This window comes from Prionailurus viverrinus, chromosome D4, assembly GCF_022837055.1.
Source record: "Prionailurus viverrinus isolate Anna chromosome D4, UM_Priviv_1.0, whole genome shotgun sequence".
Taxonomy (NCBI): domain Eukaryota; kingdom Metazoa; phylum Chordata; class Mammalia; order Carnivora; family Felidae; genus Prionailurus; species Prionailurus viverrinus.
This window is the reverse complement of record NC_062573.1, coordinates 38010777-38030956: the sequence shown is the minus strand read 5'-3', so window position 1 is coordinate 38030956 and position 20180 is coordinate 38010777. Positions and strand designations below refer to the sequence as shown.

The 20180-nt window shown below is 40.4% G+C and overlaps 1 long non-coding RNA gene across 1 annotated transcript; it reads left to right on the top strand.

Annotated features, from left to right (window-relative positions):
* Positions 1-1273: 1273 nt before the first annotated feature.
* Positions 1274-12094, top strand: LOC125150987 (uncharacterized). The gene is made up of 3 exons (XR_007146562.1): positions 1274-1335; positions 4135-4201; positions 11843-12094. It is a non-coding gene; the product is annotated as an uncharacterized LOC125150987 (long non-coding RNA).
* The last annotated feature ends 8086 nt before the right edge of the window (positions 12095-20180 follow it).

Below are 20180 nucleotides of genomic sequence, written 5' to 3'. Positions count from 1 at the left end.
GGCCTAGCTTAAGATGTACCTTCTCCCAAAAAAATTCTCTTGGTCTTTATCAACCTGCCCTCCCCCTCTTGTCTCCACCCCTAACCTGCTCAAATATATTTCTTGTGGCAGGTGATATCCCATGACATAGCATTCAGTACAGAAAAGGGCTAGAAGTACAGTAAGACAGCTTGATTGAGGAGGTCTCAGACTCCTGACAATGGAAGTATGGCCAGGTGCAGCTTAGTTCATGTAGTTTGGGGAAAAACAGACCTGCCCAGGACTGAATCCTCACTCTGACACTTACTAGCTATGTAGCCTCAGGCAGATTACTTTCCTTCCCTGGGCTGCAGTGTCCCTTTCAAAAATGCCATGGGGTTGCTTCCAGGCTAAAATTGGTTTAGGTGACGACCACTTTCCTAAACATTGGAGCTACAAAGATGAGTAAGGTAAAGCCCTGATCTTGAAAAAGAGCTCAGAGTCTACAGACAAGCTATTTGCAATAGTTTCAGGCTCTTTGAGGGAAACAGTTAAGACGTGTCATGGGAATAGTAAACTGAAAGCAGTAGGGAGTAGGGGAGAAACTGTGGAGTCTGAAGTGATACCAGAATTGCAGATCTGTGCTGAAAGCTGGAAAAGAGTGACAGTAGTAGGAATGGAAGTGGAAGGAAGGAATGGAGAAAAGGAAGATTTGAGAGACATTCCAAGTAGAGAAAAATTACAGGCCTTGGCACATTTCAGACTTAAGAGGATAGAGGAGATTGGTGACGAATCTTGACCAAATTTCTAGCTAAGGAGACAGACACAAGCACCGATAGAAATGGAGTTAACTGGTTTGGGTAGTGGAAGAGATCAACCTCTGCAGACAGCAGATATGTCTCACAAACAACTGATGCCAATCTTGAAGTCCAACAGCTTCTTTTTTCACAAGCCTACTGAGTCCTCTTCCTCACCCCACCTCCATCCCACTTGATTTTACTGAGAAAGTTCACTGGTACGTTGAAAAGTCAACTAGGTTTGCAAGACCTAGGCAAACAGCATGAACAACTAATAAGAAGTACACTCCCCATGCATCTTTTTTATTGGCTCTACTTGACGTTTAAAGTTAAAATGACGTTAGCCTAGGATAGCCCAGGTGTCTCTTGACCATTCCTCCAAGATTACAAATATCCAACTATCCTCTGAAGCTGCCCGTGTAGAGCAAGGCAGTCTGGTCCGTTACAATTGGAGGATGGTACTTCCACATTCTGAACCAGTAACTGTCACCCAGGACCAGCCAGAACCTGCTTTCTGTGGAACCCCCAACCTCCTCCTTTCCACCTCAGACACTGAGCATGCTCACTGCAGATTAAGAAGGTGATTCCTCATATAGTCCCTAGTTTATAGAGATCAAAAACAAAAATGTAATGCATGCCTTTCCTTTGATCCAACAATTATAGAAATGTATACTAAGGAAATAATCAGAAGTGCACATAAATAAATGGCTGCAAAGATATCTTTTGAGGTATCCCTTTGGATTGGGGGGGGACAGAAAATGCAGGGACATTCTGAATGCAAAACAATAAGGGAGTATTTCAATAAGTTGCCACATATCCACAGAAGGGAATATTATACAGAATTTAAAATATTATAAAGACATTTTAATGGCATGGGAAAATATTTAAAATACATTTTAATTAGCAAAAAAAGAGAACTACATATAACTCTGTTCTCAATTTTGTAACATACCCCCCCACACACACATGCCTTATATACATAAATAAACACAAACACATACATACACACACATAGCCAAAGAAAAATAACCTGGGAGGTTATTACTATTATCTCTAGGTGGAGATGACTAAATAATTTTAAATGATTTTTTATTTTCTTCTTTGTACTTTTCTGTATTTTCCAATTATCTTTGAAATCTTTTGTAATCAAGAAAAAAAATTCTCAAAATAAAGGGAAATGGGCCATGAAATAGGCCATGACTTGAAGGGAAGAAACCTGTAGAGATGATATGTAAGCCATGGAGCATTTATTCCTTCCATACTTCAGGGGATATTTTTTTCTTTCCTGAACACTGAGATGGCCAGTCTTTCCATCTCTTACCATAAAATGCCTGACAGCTTAGATTTCAAAGCTTTTCTTTAAAGCTCAGAGCTTCTCTCAATAAAACCTATATTCCTCCATGCCTAGGCAATAAATGGCCACAAGAATCTACTAGGTATTTGGAAACAATCATTTCTCTTTTCTTTATATTGACTGGATTAACTTTTGCCAAGAGACAAATGATCTGCCTGGATCACTCAGTTCCTTATTCTTTGATTTAATTAGGGATTAGATGGTAATAGACTGGAAATAAATTCTCTTTTCATTGACCTAAATTCACTTGGCTTTTGAAATATGGCATAGTCTCAACAATTATCTGAAAGGAAAAAATACATATATAATAACCCATTACATGCAGGAAACTGTACCAATCCAACCACTTAAACATGTCTCATTAACACCATCTGTAATAAATACTCCCAACTCTTTGAGTAATGGAAGCCATTTCTGTCCATAAGATAAAGGAATAAGGAAAGGTGGTGGGAAGGAATTCCCTTCCCAATAAGTATTTTTGGGTAGGAATCTATTTTTGTAGCAAGATCATTTGTTGGCCAAGTCTTGTTTCTTGTTTGACAGACCTACTTCCCACCATGTGCCTCTGTCCTCTGCAGTATAGCTTCCACACAGTGATGGGATTTCTCTCCCTAAAACCCTCCATTTAGTATATTCATCTCTCCTCACAACTTACATTTTTATAGAAAATTGTGGTTTGCAAAGGCTTTCACACAAAAGATGTTGTGTGATCTTTAGAAAAACTCTAGAAGACAAGAATTTTACAGATAAAGAAACTAAGTTCAGAGAGATTGTTACTTGTCCAGATACTCCTGCTAGTAAGAAGTGGTTATCAGATGAAAACTTCCATTTTCTAACATGTGATTGATTGAGTGTTTCATCTGTCAATAATCCTGATAATACCAATTTGTCTTGATGTTGAGTTTTAAGACATTTTTCTCATCCATATGCATTTAACCACTTCCACACTGCCTCTCGATAATGATTAGTGTGTATGCTGTGTACCTAATCTCAAATTCATTTTAATAAAAATCATTCTTGGAGGATGGCACAAAGGACATTACCTAGAACAAGCCAGCGTGTAGACATTCAACCCATTAAAGCCGTCTGGGTAAGATGTACTTCATTCGCCAGAACTGTTGGATAACCTAGGGAGCTTAAGGTACCTGATCTTGTCTCCAGACATAGCCTTTGCTCTCCCAGGCCTTTTTTCTTTTCTGAGTTCTGACTCTGGTATGGCCCTTACTGACATAGTTGGTATGATCTCCTGCAGCAGGTAACTTGCTATCCTGTAACATGCTATTTTTAGATTTGTAATAATCTCCCCACACCCCACTCACTTACTCCATGTTTTGCCCACATCCTACTACATGCACACATACACACAAAGACATGCCCTAGACTATATAGTTGCCCTGAGAGGAGATACGGGTCTTACTCTTCTTACTGTATCTTCCTATTGCCAATAGATGCCCAAAATTTTTTGCTATGTTAAATTGATCACTATATTTTTAAATTAGAGTGTCTACTAGAAAGTACAGCTATGCAATTATAATTGTATACTTTATGACCCACTCTTTCCCCTACCTGCCTCTATTTCCTTTTTCTTACACCACAAATCCTTTCATTTATTTTAATACCTTTCAGCAAATAACTTTATATTTTATTTCATGGGATGGTGATCATAAGGCCTCTAACTTACTTCAGCCTAAGACTCTAACATTTGAATTAGCCTGGGAAAAGTTTGGGAAATCACTATTTATTCTATGCTTCTCATTCAATTTCTCTAGGCAAAATATCCTCTACTCTTTAAAAAGTGTATTCACTTCTAAATGAGGATACAAATTTCATTTTTCGAGGTCAAACTAGCCCAATTCAATATTCTTTGTTGTTGTGCTCAATTATAAAATGGAAAGATTGGAAGAAAATACAATTTTATTGTATAACATAATAATATGAGCTAGGCTAAAAATATTGTTTACCATGTCCTGATCATGTTTTCAAGATTTTTTTAAACAGCTTGACAATATTTAATTTTGTTAGTAGAACGCACGGTCTGGATTATTTCTTTTTTGAAATGTGGATGGATCTGGTAACTAAGGCATCTTAGAAGGTGAGTATTACATTTAAAGTCATGTTATAGGACTAGGGAAACAATCTCTTTGACATAGGACCCCATATTTTAGATACCACCACACAGGGTTGGTTGGGGACAACTTCAAGAGGGATGCTAGCATGTGTGTTCCCCCCTAATAAACACTCAAACACTCACTATCTCTAGGTAGAATGAGATTCTTTAACAAAACATGGATAAAGCACTTAATGCAAACTGTAAAATGTTTAGCCTATAATTTTCATTAATTACTGTCTCCAATACAGAGTGCTGCTGGGAAATTAAAACGTAAAAGCAATGCTTTTTTTTCCTTGTATTTATTGAGCAAGAAAAAGAAATGGAACAATAAGAGATACACTAAGGAAAAGTTAGTTCCCTGTTCGTAATATATTAAAGGCAGTATTTTAAGCATGCTTCCTCATTCCTTGTGGGCCAGTCCTTTCCCTGAACACAGAATAAGCACAGCCCGCAGTTCCATAAATGTTCTCTAGCTTTCACCAATAGCCCCCACATATCTCGGCCTGTTCTGCCACAGCCTTTCTTTTAAAATAGCTAAATTCATTAGGGATTTCAGGAGGAAGTCCTGTCACATTGAGACAAGTGAGTTTATGGTTTCCAAAAATAAAACAAAGTATGGACAAATGTGTTGGCAATGGAGAAAGGGTTATCTGTGGTACGAGATTTCCAAGTTCTGAGCCTGAAAACTATGAACTCTAATTATACTCTGATTGCCACCCAGGAAAATCCATCTTTTCCCCTGTGTTTCACTGATACTCTAAAATTGAAGTATTGTATAGACAAAAAAATACTGAGTTCTATGAAGTAAAGAGATTATATAATTAACAGTGCTTGAGAAATTATTATTACATTCTACCCCTCCCCCAAATCACGGATCCCAGGCATTTCTATGCACAGTCCCCCTTAGTAACTTTACCACTTGCTGTTCACATCTTCTAAACTCTCTGCCTAGTTTTCCTCCTGGCCATGACTGATGTTATTTCTTTGTCCTGGAGGCAAAGAGCCATGTTACATATTCCTTTAAACTTCTACACCATTTTGGGGCCCTGCAATTTTTTTTTTATAAGAATCTCCCAAGTTTCTTCCTTCTTTGCCTCATTGTGACCTCTTCTTGGATTCATGATCTTTTCCAACCCTACAGAGGGAGCGGCCTCCTTCCTTAGCATCCATGTGTCAGTTTTGGTTTTTGTTTGTTGGTAATACTACCTTTTGCTCAATGTTCCTTGACGTCTCCTTGTGAAGAGAATACACAGAGCCCAGACAAGCTTCTACTGCTGTACAGATGGTTTCAAAATCTGAAAGATCTGGATTCAAATCATGGTTCTAAAACTGTAAGCAACCTGAATAGGCTTTCTGAACTCCAGTGTCCTCATCTTTGGAATGGGAATCCCAGTATGTACTTCATAGTACTGATGTGAGGGTTCAATGAGATTGCACCTGTAAAAATATCAATATACTTCCCGGCATCTCCTGAGTGCCTTCCACAACACTTCTTCTGCCCTCGTAAGTTTTTAATTAAATATTATATCTGACCACACATTTCAGGAGTTAAGTCACTCATGCTTCCTATAACTCTTTGGAAATTGCTCAGAATGTACTATTGGTCTCCTCTAACTTCATCTCATTTATACATTTCATGCAGATTATAAATCTATTCTAACTGTTGGTTAAGACTCAAGATGTTGCTTACCACAGCAAAGAAAATCATTTCTGGGTTTTAAATACTCTCTTCTTTTTTCTTCTTTTCCTAAAGTTCGGTCAAGTGCAAACATTTCAAACTTGAATTCAGCACTTTTCCCAAGTAAGGCAATCAGGATATACCAATACCAATTTGGCATACCCGTACACAATGTGATATTCAATATAAAAAGTGGGTTATAAGAAGCAAAGAATCAGAAATTGTAATAAAGTAGAGGAGGGGGAAAAATTCTAATGGCATTCAGGACCAAAATTGAGCTGTCCGAATCTATTGTTTATACGTGGGCTTAATTTCACCAGAACTGCTTGCTCAGCTTAACATAAATCCAGGAGGAAAAAATCCACTTTCACATGAAGAAATATGAACTGGAATTCATAGATACAGCAAGAAAAAAAGTTCAGCTCTCATCCGTCTACATGAGCAAAATTATTTCATTAATGCTCCTTCTGATTCATGGTTTCTACTTTGTGACAGTTTTAGATGGAGACCACATAAACTAAAAGGTCTCTTTTGTACCAGAAGAGAACAAGCAGTGTGCTCTTCAGATTAGGCTGAAGGATGATGCCTGAGTCACCAGTGTATCCAAAGATGGGATGCTACAAGTTTTGCAAGTCTGCCCCTGAACACCAGCCCTGCCTGGGTGGGGCAGAACCAATATATTTAGAGATCTCTGCAAAGAAAGCAGGGAGTGTGCAAATTCTTTCTGATAGGTGCTGTGTATCACTCTACTTTAGATCTTTTGAGTTGTCAGTTCAGGAAATACAATTATGCTTCAGTGAGGCAAGGCATTCAAAAGGGATGCTGGACATCATCCTCCCCACATCCTGCCTTTCACTTTTCCACCCACCTTCTCTGAAAGTTGAAACTATTCAAAAAATTAATACACTTCTAATGCTACAGTAATCTTCAGTGAGCTGGAATACATGTTCTTAGACTGAGAAAGGCTGCCTCAGACCGGGAACAAATTTTCCCAAATGTCAACACCCAATAGAATTCCCAGGAGAAAATATGGGGAGATTATTTCCTCCCAGAGCAGCTATTACCTTAGAATGTCCTATTGAAATGTTCTTTGTGGGGTGCCTGGGTGGCTCAGTCAATTGAGCATCCAACTTCAGCTCAGATCATGATCTCGCGGTTCGTAAATCCAAGTCCCACGTCAGGCTCTGTGCTGACAGCTGGGAACCTGGAGCTTGCTTTGGATTCTATGTCTCCCTCTCTCTCTGCCCCTCCCCTGCTCACATTCTGTCTCCCTCTCTCTCTCTCTCTCTCAAAAATAAATAAAGATTTAAAAATTTTTTTTAAAAAAAAGAAATGTTCTTTGTTACTGTGAGCCATAGCCTGCTAATGATCTGGGCTAGCACTATGGGTTTTGCCCTATTGAGCTGTAGAAAAGAAGTTTCTTTGTTCCCTATCACAACTCTTGAAAGTCTTGAAGTCTCCTCTTAGATTATTGTGTTCTTTATTAAACAAGACACCTTCATTCTTTACACCAAATCTGTTCAAAAAACATCACAGTTCTGCCATGACTACCAAAAGATAGCAATGATATCTTAAGTAGCACCAAGGAAATCTATCTGTAGGGAACAGACAGACCTAATCCTTTCTTCTTTGTAAATAGCGGTTTCCAGTGCACCTGAAATGTAGACTCATTTGTGGATGTCCAACAAGAACACAAATACTAGAAATACTCTCCAAAAGAATCAGCTTTCATGGAGTTAAGCTTTATCCCCATTGGCAGGTATCCAAAAAGGAAACTTGATGTTCTTACTTGATAGCCACACCTTCAGAATATAAAGCTGTTCTTCGGGTCAGAGAAGTCAGTTGGATTTTTAAGTGGGGTCTACAAAGGAATTCAGCACAGTGAAAGACCTAGATCTATCAAGGGTGAACTTAAAGCACAGAGCTATACATTAATGCAACTGTTGTAAATTAATGGTTTCCCATAAAGCGTGATAAATTGTAGAGTGGCATCATAGATTCTGCAGCCAGATGTGCTATGTATTCACGTGATAATGGAAGATGAATGTTTGCTGCATATATCATCCTGAATTTGGTTCTTTGTGAACAATTTTTCCCTTTGTTTTTGAATTTATCAAAGCCAAAATACCTAATCCACTCTTCAAGTGAAGAAACAGAGTTGGAATTATTATTGACTGATTTTGTTTTTTTACAAATGGTTAGGCTTTTCTTTTTGTATTCGATAAGTCAAGATAGACTGCAGTGTTACCTAAACCAAAAAGAGATAAAATGGAGATTTCAGATACTGACATGTAGCTACTAAAAAAGCAAAGAGAGGGCTTGCTTCTTGAAAACAAGTTGGTGCATTAATTTTCCACAAAGTTCCCATCAGATGTCATCAAATTCAACGCACTGTGCAGATGGGAAAGACTGACTATTGAAACAATTAACTATTGTGAGTCATTTCCTCAATCTGCTTTTGTTTTAGCCAATATGTCAAGTGGTGACAGACACTGTTAAATTTCACAAGCTCTACTGTCTTCTTGGAAACGGCATAATACAATTGACATAGCTCAGCTTGATAAATCTGCCAAACTAATGGTGGGGCCTCTTTCCTTCTACTTTTCAATGCCAAAATCTAAAGATATTATGTAGAACCTATTCAACATGAAGAACACAAAGTCCATTTTATCCTCTCTGAATACTCCCACTTAATCACCTGCTGGCTCTTAGTTTCCCAATCCTTTTGAATTGGCACTAAAATGAATATGGTAAAAACTTTATATATTCAGTCTCCACTATCTCAGAAAAATGCTGTCATGGATGCTGAATTTTCCTGAAGTTTGCCACTTGCTTCAGCTTGGTCTGAAAGTCTATTACTTTAGATGACCTAATTCACCACTTAACACTTCAGGTGACTTTTAGACAATCAAAAGCTACTTGTCCTAATCTAACTAAAACATTTTCTAATCTTAGAGGTATGACTTTACTATTTGTGTGCACCATGTCACTTGCAGGTATAAGGAAAGTAGGGGGAAACTGTTGTGTTGTCCCATGATGGTCTTGCTCCAATCAGGAAAAAGATCTCTAGGCAGCTTCTCTTACACAAGATTCAAATTCACTAACCATTCCTTTATAACTCCTTCATTCGTATGGCACAGTAGCTCACCACTTTCTAGAAGGCAGCTCTGACTGTCTGTCTCTAGGGGAAAGTACAGTGAGTCCTCAGAAACTCAGGTAAGCCAGAAGCCAGGCCATACCTCACTCCCTAACACTAGGGAGATTGCAACTAGCTGCAGTGGCCAGCGGTTAAGGCATTATTTAACAGGAATGACCAGTGAACTAATATCTGACAAAGGAGTCAAGAATACACAATGGAGAAAGGATAGTCTTTTCAATAAATGCTGTTAGGAAAACTGGATGATCACATGCAGAAAAATGAAATTGGATCCCTACCTTACACCACTCACAAAAATTAAGTCGAAATGAAATGAACACTGAATCATAGACCTGAAACAGCAAGACTCCTAGAAGAAAACATAAGGAAGAACCTCTTTGACATCAGTCTTGACAATGATTTTTTGGATATGACACCAAAAGCACAAGGAACAAAAGCAAAAATCAATAAATGGCAGTACATCAAATTAAAAACCTTCTGCACAGCAAAGGAAACAATCAACAAAATGAAAAGGCAGCCTATGGGGGTGACTGGGTGGCTCAGTCGGTTAAGCGGCTGACTTCGGATCAGGTCACTATCTCACGATCTGTGAGTTCGAGCCCCGCGTCAGGCTCTGTGCTGACAGCTCAGAGCCTGGAGCCTGTTTCAGATTCTGAGTCTCCCTCTCTCTCTGCCCCTCCCCTGTTCATGCTCTGTCTCTCTCTGTCTCAAAAATAAATAAATGTTAAAAAAAAAAATTTTTTTTTAAAAAGGCAGCCTATAGAATGGGAGAAAATGTTTGCAAACCACATATCTGATACTTAATATACAAAATATATAAATCATACAATAGCAAAAAAAAACAAACAAACAATCCAATTTAAAAATAAACAAGGAACCGAATAGATACTGGTCCAAAGAAGACATCCAAGTGGCCAACAGATACATGAAAAAATGCTCAACATCATTCATCATCAGGGAAATGCAAACCAAAACCACAATGAGATATCCTTCACATCTATTAGAAAGGCTGTCATAAAACAAAAACAAAAACAAAAACAAAAACAAAACAAATAACAAGTGTTGGCAAGGATGTGGAGAAAAGGGAAGTCCTGTGCACTGTTGGTGGGAATGTAAATTGGTAGAGCCACTACAGAAAATGGTAAGGAGGTTTCCCCCAAAATTAAAAATACAACTATGATATGATCCATCAATTCCTTTTTGGGATATATATCCAAAGAAAATAAAAACAGGACATTGAAAAGATGTCTGAACTCACATGTTTACAGCAGCATTATTCACAAAGCCAAGGAAGAGAAACGATCTAAATTATTGTCAATAGATGAATGGATAAAGAAGATGTGCCCCCACACACACACACACAAATTATGTGATGTGACAGAGGGGTGATCATATTGTAATACATAAGTGTATCAAATCAACACATTGTACACCTTAAACTTACACAATGTTATAGATCAATTATATCTCAATAAAGTTGGATAAAATAAGCAAAATGGGTGGCCATTCCAGATAGTTCAAAGGCAACAACTGACCCAGGATTAGACGAACACAGAAGCTAGTATGCAAGCAGAAACCACTAGTTGGGATTATGGCCATCGTCAGAAAGACTGTCCAAACTCGACAGGACCCCCGTCAGCAAAATGCACACAATCACTGACCAACCTCAAATACACTCTCACTATACCTTGGCAGTCCTACCGCATTTCTCTAGTGCATGTACTCTCCATTCTTATAGATGACTTTCACACCTTCCCTCTCTTAAAACCTCTCCCAACACCTTCTTTCCCATCCCTTCTGATGACCTTTCTTCTTCATGTTAAAGAAAAATTGGAGCAACCAGAAAGACAACCTCTGTGGGTTTCTACCGCTGCATCCACCTACCTACCAACTTCTGCACCCATACAGTGTGGTTCCGCACCTGGGAACATACTCTCCATGCTCTTACGTAAAGCCAACCCTTCCATCATAGCACTCGGTCTTTTGCCTCCTCAAAGATGGAGAGGTGTCTCCACTCACCCTCTTCTGTATCGCCAAACTTCCCTCTCTACTGTCTCTTCCCTTTTTGTACAAATGTGATCTTAATTCTCCCATCTTTTTTTTTAATGTTTATTTATTTGAGAGAGAGAGAGAGACAGAGTATGAGAGGGGGAGGGACAGAGAGAGAGGCAGACCCAGAATCTGAAGCAGGCTCCAGGCTCTGAGCTGTCAGCACAGAGCCCGACGTGGGCTCAAACCCACCAACTGCGAGATCATGACCAGGGTCAAAGTCAGCGCTCAACCAATTAAGCCACCCAGGCACCCCTTAATTCTCCCATCTTAAGAAAAAGATGTCTCTTTAGAGACTAAAGAATCCTTATACCGAGGCTAGTGGTTCTCAAACCTAAGTCAACGTAACAGTCTCCTGGGGAGCCTGAATAAGAATATCAGTGCCAGGGGGTCCTGCTCTTCCAGAGATTGAGTTCCTCGGTCTGGATTATGACATGGGCATTAGAGTTTTGTGCATTTGATGTGACTCTAATGTGCATCCAAGGTAGAGAAGCACTGATCTAATCTAGATTCATCATTAAATGAGGTACCAAAAGTCGAGAGAGGTGCGCAGCAGCTCACCCAAGCCCAGACAAATCATTCGTGGTAGAGCCAATACAAAAATCCAGCAAAGCTAATTCCCAGTCCAGTGCTCTTTTGACAACATCAGGCAAAATGTCATATACAAAAATGTAATCTCTGGCAAAGAACCATGAATGCCACCATAAGTAATGAACTTGCTAATTGTTCATCTCCACAGAGAATACTGGCCTTTCCATCTTTGGTCACAAAAAGGAGAGCTTAAACAGAGATGCTGAGAAGGCAAGTATAGCAGAGAATGTGAAGAAATCCCCGCCATGGTACCCACAGCAGATGTTTTCAAAGTTTGGGGATGGTGAAGGACCCAGGGGACGGTGCCAAGGAGCAGCACGAGGTGCCGTGTGATAAATGGAGCTGTCTCTTTCCCATTACAGGAACATAGCAAGTTTCAAGAGCAAATCAGAAACCTAGAATGATTAATTGTGTAGTCTACAACGAGTCCTGTTGTGTTTGTCTATGAATCCCTTTGCTCTGAAGATCAGACACACCAGGTGCAGAGAAACACCTGGCTATGATGAACCCTGTGAGTTTCTTAGTAACCCACTCCAAAAAAAAGGGGGAACAGTGGTTTTGTTTACAGGTGAACAGTAGGAAGGGGATCAAAGCTGGTGAGAAAACTGAAATGGTGGAGTAAGAACAAAAGCATCCCTTTAACATCTAGCCAAGCGCTGTCATATCTCTGGCTTAGCTTCCTCTTTCTCTATACCTGCTTGGCATCAATGAGGAACAAAGTATTTTAAGGAAGTCATAACTTCGTTCTTACTTATTCCCACCCACCGATTCCGCTGTCACCTCGCAGTCACCCTTGCATGTGACCTAAGGCAGTTTCAGCTAAGCGTTAGCAGTGAAGAGCATAGCCATTGAGCACACCGGTTTCTGGGCCCAAACCCCACATTTTACTACCCATGTGACATGGCACAAATTATCGAAAGTCTCTGTGCTTCACCATCTGCCCAAATATGATATAACGTTAATAATACCCACCTAGGAATTCTTATCTAAGTAAAGTACACATGAATGTAAGATGCCTGAAACAATCAGTAAATAGTAGCTATTGTTGTTAAACAAGATGGCCAGGGAGATTACTGTTATTTTTCTTTAAAGTGTAACCAGCACGTTAACAATACTGTTTGCATACTAAATGAGTGTGTCAATTACACATAGTTATTGACCCTTCCTTAAAGCTGATGAGGTACACTAATATTTAGTCAGCTAATTTTGTTGAACTGTAGAGGCAGCATGGCTTGGTGGAAAGATCTAGATTCAAATGCCAGCTCTATTGTTCACTAATTGGAAGCCTTAAAAAAAAAGAAAGGTGTTTAATCTCTCGATGCCTCATCTGTTCTTTAAAAAGTGAGAAGAAAAATACTTCATTTTCAGGGTGGTAGTAGGAACTAAATGAGAGAATGCAAATGCCTAGTGCATAATAGGTGTCTGTAATAAAGGATCGTTGACAAGACAGCACACATTTACCTTACAGCAATAAAAGTGCTCTCCATTTTTAATACCCTTTAATTGTTTTCATGAATTCATAGCAGCATTCCTCCAAATTAGTCTGAATTTGTTATGTTTTGTCATGTGGTTTAATTCCAAGTACAGCTAAATGACAAGTGACCATGTCAGAATGGTGCTGGGGGAGGGTATCATCTAAAACAGATTAATGTGGATGCAGCTCTTTTAAAAATATCTAGGGGGGAAAACTCTAAAATGTCTCTTGAACACACCTCAAGCTGTTAGAGAGAGGAAGCTTTTACGTTTATCTTTTCTAAGGGTAAACGATTGGGTTTAGATTAATTGAAAACAAGGAGGGGAAAAAATGCACAGATCTATGTAAAACAGAGAGTGTCTATGACAAGTGTTTCCAAATACGTGGTTTCCAAATATGTAATTGGTACATTACATATCTCTGGCTTCTCTGATTTCTAAAAAGCCATGAAAGTTAAATTAGGTTGATTTATTTCCGGAAGTGGTCATTTGGATTATGTACCAATAATGGGACATCAGTATCCCTGAAAGCAAAAGATTTAAAATACATAAAGATATTTTTATGGCCCGCCATGCCTATTTCTAAAATACTCTAAATGTGATACTGCCTTAGGCTGGCTTCCTTGGAAGGAGACACTGGGACAACAATTCATGTGCACGTGAGTGTTCTTAAGGAAGGGCTCCCCGTGGGCACCTATTGGGATGAGCACTGGGTGTTGTATGGAAACCAATTTGACAATAAATTTCACATTAAAAAAAAGGAAGAGCTCCCCAAAAAAGAACTGGTAAGGAAGAGGGGAAAGCAGGACAGAGAAGGGAAAGAAAGCAAGCAAGGCTTTTTCCATGGAGGACGGCTTTGGACCTGGTTCTGCAGGAGAACTCTGGAGGATTTGTTATGCTTAGAGTGGTCCCAGCTGGAAAAAAGCTGGAGACTTTCTACAGCTGTGCCTGCTGGTCACTGAGCAGGGTCACTGGGAGATGAGACACTGGGAGATGAGACACTTCCTGCCCTCTGGAGCAACTGGCCAGGGAGAGTCACAGGTGCTGGCCCTTGGAGGTAAAAGCACAAGGACACTGGGGGAAAGGCACATCGCAACAGGAAAAAGTAACTTTTCATGGAGCAGGGAGAGGATGAAAAAAATAAAGTCACAGCTTTCCTTTCAATTATTCCAAAGCAATTTTTTTTTCTTTCATTATACCCCAGTTTTTCTCTTATGAGTGTTATAAATATGAAATATAGCAACAGTTGAGAAATACATGATCTCCTATAAATGGTATTGCATCAATCCAACCTAGATTAGATAAATTAAGCAAGAAGCAAGCTAATGTGTTCACGTAAAAACATTTTATACTGGGGCACCTGCATGGCTCAGTCAGTTAAGCATCTGACCCTTGATTTCGGCTCAGGTCATGATCTCATGTTTCATGGGATCCAGCCCCGTGTCCAGTGGCACTGTTAGCACAGAGCCTGATTGAGATTCTCTCTCCCTCCCTCTCTCTCTGTCCCTCCCCCACTCACTCGTGCTCACTCACGCTCTGTCTCAAAATAAATAAACATAAAAAAAAGTTTTAGGGGCACCTGGGTGGCTCTGTCGGTTAAACGGCTGACTTCAGCCCAGGTCATGATCTCACAGTTTGTGGGTTTGAGCCCTGCGTTGAGCTCAATGCTGACAGCTCAGAGCCTGGAGCCTGCTTCAGATTCTGTTTCTCTTTCTCTGTCTGCCCCTCCCCTGCTCACGCTCTGTCTCTCAAAAATAAATAAACATTAAAAAATTTTAAAAATACAATTAAAAAAACATTTTATAACAGGGTTAATTCAAAGCATGCATACAAGTAGCTTCATACAAGGGAATCGCTATTAGTTATGATTATAGGGCAACAAAACTTCACAAGTATAACAGTTATTCCTTATATTAATCTCCTATACATGCACTTTTAAGAACAATCATGTGGTTCTAGTAAACCTTTTTTCCAACGTTATTTTGTTTTGATTACATGTATTAAAATGTAATGTTATACCTGTTGTAAATACAAGTAATAACATCAGGCTTGTATTTTGTATGTCTTTTTAATTTAATTTTTCTAGTTACTCATTTTTGTTTCATTTGATGATATTGTCAGCCCACAACATTGGAAATTTTAATGAACTTGGTCTGGCACAAGCTAGTTTGAGAATCACTGCTCTCCCCCCAGGCTGCCTCCCTGATGCCTGGGAGAGTGAGTGGGGCCTCAGAGGCAGAAGCAGGGCCTAGGAGGAAGGGGGGGGGGGGGGGGGGGGAGGCACATCTACATTAATAATAATGATACCACAATAAAAACAGCTCTGTCTGAAACACACTAACACATGATTTGAGATAGCATATGAAGTCAACTTCATAAATTATGAATCCTAAGTCAAGATTGCATTTGTTCCATGATGATTTGAACAAGTTTTTCCTCAAGACTGGAACTAAAAGCAAAGACTAAGAAGTAGGGGCGCCATCTTGTGGAGAGATCAACCAACACAGGTCCAGCTATGCCCTCATTCTCCCCACCCCCAACAGCAAGACTTTGCCCTCTCCCCCCTGGCCCCCCACTTTCCCCCACCACCCCTCAGCGCCCCAGCGTATTTTTTGGAACTCCAATACTCTTTTCTTTCAAAACCAAGACTCAAGAATAAGAAAAACTTCCCTGCCTGCTCCATTTCCCTTCCCAGCAGGGCTGCATGTGGTAAGATAGGCTTTAAGTCGGCCTCTTTAATCATGGGACATAAAGATTCCACCTGCTCATGGCTGGAGGGAGCCCCTCTGTGGAGTAAAACCCCTTTGTCCCCCCCCACACACAGCTGTTTTTCTCCATCTTTTACCTGTCACAGAAAGCTGATGAAGCAGGCAGAAACCTGGGGGCTAGCCCAGGATTAGCTTCACTGTGTGCAACAAATAGATGGTGTATGGGGAGGGCTTTTAAGTCAAGTGCTGCCACAAACAGTACTATTTTGAGGAAATGATGGTTGTAAGGGATTTAGGAAGTCATCTGTCATTTGTTTTCAAGCAACACCGCACAAAGCAGGCTGGACATAAGAATGGCAATCCCATTTTCAATGCCTTTTTCCCAACCATTCCTGGAAACTTAATGTATAAAAATCATTCATATCTAGAAATACGTTTTTATATCAAACACATATATCTCAACTTCTGCTTTTGGTACTCAGGGGACATGAAGAGAAAAATTCATAAAGAAACACAATCTCCTTTTCAGACTTGAATGATCACTTCATTTACTTTTTCCTAGATTTCTAATTTTTCTAAATTTTTAGTCATAATTTCCAGAGTACCCTTATTAGACTTTGGGTTGTAAATGATAGAAATACAACTCCTATACCCCAAGAATAGAGAAAAGGAAATATGTTGACTCATATAACTTGAATTCTAGGAGGTTTCAGGTACAGCTGGATCCAGGGGCTTAAACAATGCCATTGAGTGTCTTTCTGTCTGGCTCTCAGCTATACTTCCTTTTATATGTGGCTTTATTCTGAAGATAGGCTATCTCCACATGGGAGGGGTAATGACAATCAGCAGGGTAATATTCACATCTCCACCCCTAGCACCTTGACCTCAAAAAGCACAAACTAGTCTTCTATGGTCACTCAAGCAGAGCAGTCTCAGAGAAAACTACTCTGGCCCCATTTGTGTTATATGTCAGTTCCCAGAACCACAAAAGATTGTCACAACAGAACCACACAGGGTGGAGGAGAGGTGGTTCCAAATGGAAAGACCTATAATTTGGGGTAAGACACCGAACACACTCTACTATGTGCCTGGATTGATCTGAGTGTAAGAATCATCCCATGTCCCTGCATTCTTGGCCCCAATTTCTACATCCAGGGACCAGGTTTGGCTTTTGACAGTCATGTTAGTGCAAGGTCATATTGGCATCCACTAGGACCCTTGGATCTCCAATCTGAGCAACAACATGGTAAACATAAATTAAGAAGGGCTTGGGGATGGGTCTCCTGGGTAGCTCAGATGGTTAAGCATCCGACTTCGGCTCAGGTCATTATCTTGTGGTTCGTGAGTTCAAGCCCCGCGTCAGGCTCTGTGCTGACAGCTCGGAGCCTGGAGCCTGCTTCAGATTCTGTGTCTGCCTCTCTCTCTGCCCTTCCCCTGCTCACACTCTGTCTCTCTCACTCTCTCAGAAATAAACATGAAGGAGAAGGAGAAGGCAGCCTTGTATGAATTCTCTAGGAAAAATCAGGGATTCAAGGAGCCAAAATATCACAATCTGACACCTCTTGGAGCTGGTAGCACAGGCTATAATCCAAAGGAAAGCAGAGTGTCTGACTGTTTTTATCACACACTTCATGATTTACCTCATATATAGTGGAGGTGAAAAATAGGAAGTTTTCACATTTTATGGGGAAAAAATTGAGTAATACAGTAACAATGATAAAAAGATCACAGAATAGATTTTCTTCTAGCTCTAGATCTGTTCTCATCTTACTGAATGCCTTTAAGCAAATAATTTAGACTTTCTGGTTAAAAAAAAAGATAAGAGAAAGAAAAAGGAAATAAAAAACATATGTGGGCAAAATTATTTGCCAGGATGTCAAAGGGGAGGGCTTTTTTCTGTTGTCCTTATAAATAAGGCCCAAAGCTGAAGACCTAAAAAAGCAAGCACTTCACATTCTCAAGAAGATATTCAGCTCGGGATCACCTGCCCCTCCAGGGCTCCCTGTGAGGCAGGGAGACAGACAGGTCAACCACCACCCACACCACCACCCCATCCTTACAGGGCTGAAAGGAAAGGCAAATAAATCTCACGGGTAGTCCAGGCTTTGTGGGGAGCTGTTATTCCCTCCCGGAAGTCACATGAGGGAAACACCAAGAAACGTTTGCAAAGATGGCCCCATCCCACCCCCATTCTCTGTTCCCTTGGAGGGTACGGATGAGCAGTTTCCTTGTTTCTACATGAAGGAGCCCAGGGGTGTGGCAGGAGCCTTAGGTCTGCCCTGACTGGCACTGGGCCAAGTGTTTACAGATGATTAACATAAAAAGTTGCTACTAAACTCACAGTTGTTTATTGTTTGCAATGATAACTAGGAAAATTATGAGTGAACTCATGATGTCCCATGTTAAGCTGCCCACATGTACACTTGTATACACGCACTTGTCTAGATCAGTAAAAAGTCTGAGAACGGGGTATGGTGAGTGCATCCCAAAAAGGACACTGAGTGCCCTCCAGAGGGCTGTCAGAGTCCAGGGTGACAGCAGAGTCCAGGGTGATGCTGAAAACCTCCTCAAGGAAACCCTTAAAAGCCCAAAGATCATGGTGACAGCAGAGGCCACCGGCATTCGATGGAACTTGATGGAACCACCTGAACCAGGGTCCCACAAAGCCGGATCCCTTCCACTGGTCTCTTGGCAGTCACACGAAGGGATTTCTACCTCCTTGTCCCTCTTTCCTGTCCCCAGGAGCAGGAGGAAACCATCTTGACACTGAGATCTGCCAATAGAGCTAGAAGCTGTGGCTCCAGGGCCGGAAGTCAGGGTGACAGCAACAGGTGTGGTGCCCTCAGCAGTTTCTATTCAGTCTCTTAGAGCAGCAGGGCTGGACTAAAGAAAGCCCAGTTGAAGGAGCCAGGCTTTGACTTGAGCCTGGGCATGGCAAAGAAATGTCTGAAGCAATCCTGCAGTTTGGCATCTTTTTTGGCCAGAGGCACCCCTCCACATGTACAGGGATCAGTATAGAAGATGGCTCCTGGGCCTATGGCTAGCTGTGTGTTCTTGCGCAAGTTGCCTGAGCTCTCTGAGCCTCAAGTTCCTTGTCATAAGATGAAGACCATATTAGTACCCAACTCAGAGGATTGTTCTGAGAATTAAGTAAGTCAAAATGCTCAGAACCATGCCTGGCACACGGGAACTCAGTAGTACCAACTACTTAGCATCACCTGTTCCCCAGAGTAGTTACTCTCATAACTAAAAGAATATGATGGTTTCTGGGATAGATTTAGTTAATGACCACCAAGGACTGAACTATCATTTTGCTATTCTAACTCTATTAAATACTATATATACTAAATATCTAACTATATTAAATACACAGTTTGGTCTGACCTATTACCAGCTAAATTAGTAAAACTTTAGTTCAGGTTAGAAAGGGTTTTTGAAAGGTTTAAAGATTCTATGGGACAGAAAATAATGCAGTACCTGTATTATCTAGTGTCTTATCAGAAAAAAAAGGAATATCTATTCCTTTAACATTTCCAAAAATGAACAGAACTGAATCCAAAGGACCACTTTGCCCTACTCCACCATTCTCCATACAGCAGCCAAAACAGTCTTCTAAAACAGAAATTAGATTTTATCACCTCCCTGCTTGTAAGCTCTCAAAGGGCTTCTTCCCATCACAGAGTAAAATCCCAACTCCTTCCTATGACTTGCAAGGCCTTAGCACATCTTGCCCCAGACTCCTGTCCAGACTACCTCTGCTCCTGCCCCCTCCCAACCATGCTGACCTTATTTCTCAAACCTGTCAAGTTCTTTCCCTCCTCAGTTACACCTGCCATTCCCTGTGCCTGAACACTTTTCTCTGCAGCCTTACTCCCACACTGCATTTGGGACACTACTCAAAGGCCACCTCCTTAGAGAGACCTCCAGGATCTTTCTTTTCAAAAGAGCTCCCCTATTTCCTCCTCACTGCACCCCCTTAGCTGACTTTATATTTATAGCACTTATCAAGAATTCCATCTGTTTCATTTTTACCCCAATGGAGCATAAACTCTCGCTAGAATAGAACTTGGTATATCTTATCCACTGCTAAATGTCCAGTGCCCAGAAAAATCTCTGGCACAAAGAAGGGAATACAGCAATCTTTACTGAATGAAGAAAGAAGAAAAGATGAGGAATTCACTCTCTCCTGAGACAGTCTGTTCATTCCATCCCTCAACCAAAACGTGTCTGCCTCGTTTTTCATGCATTGGATCCTAGTGTTCCTAGTTTTGTGGTAAAAGAGAACACCTATACACCCTCATTTGA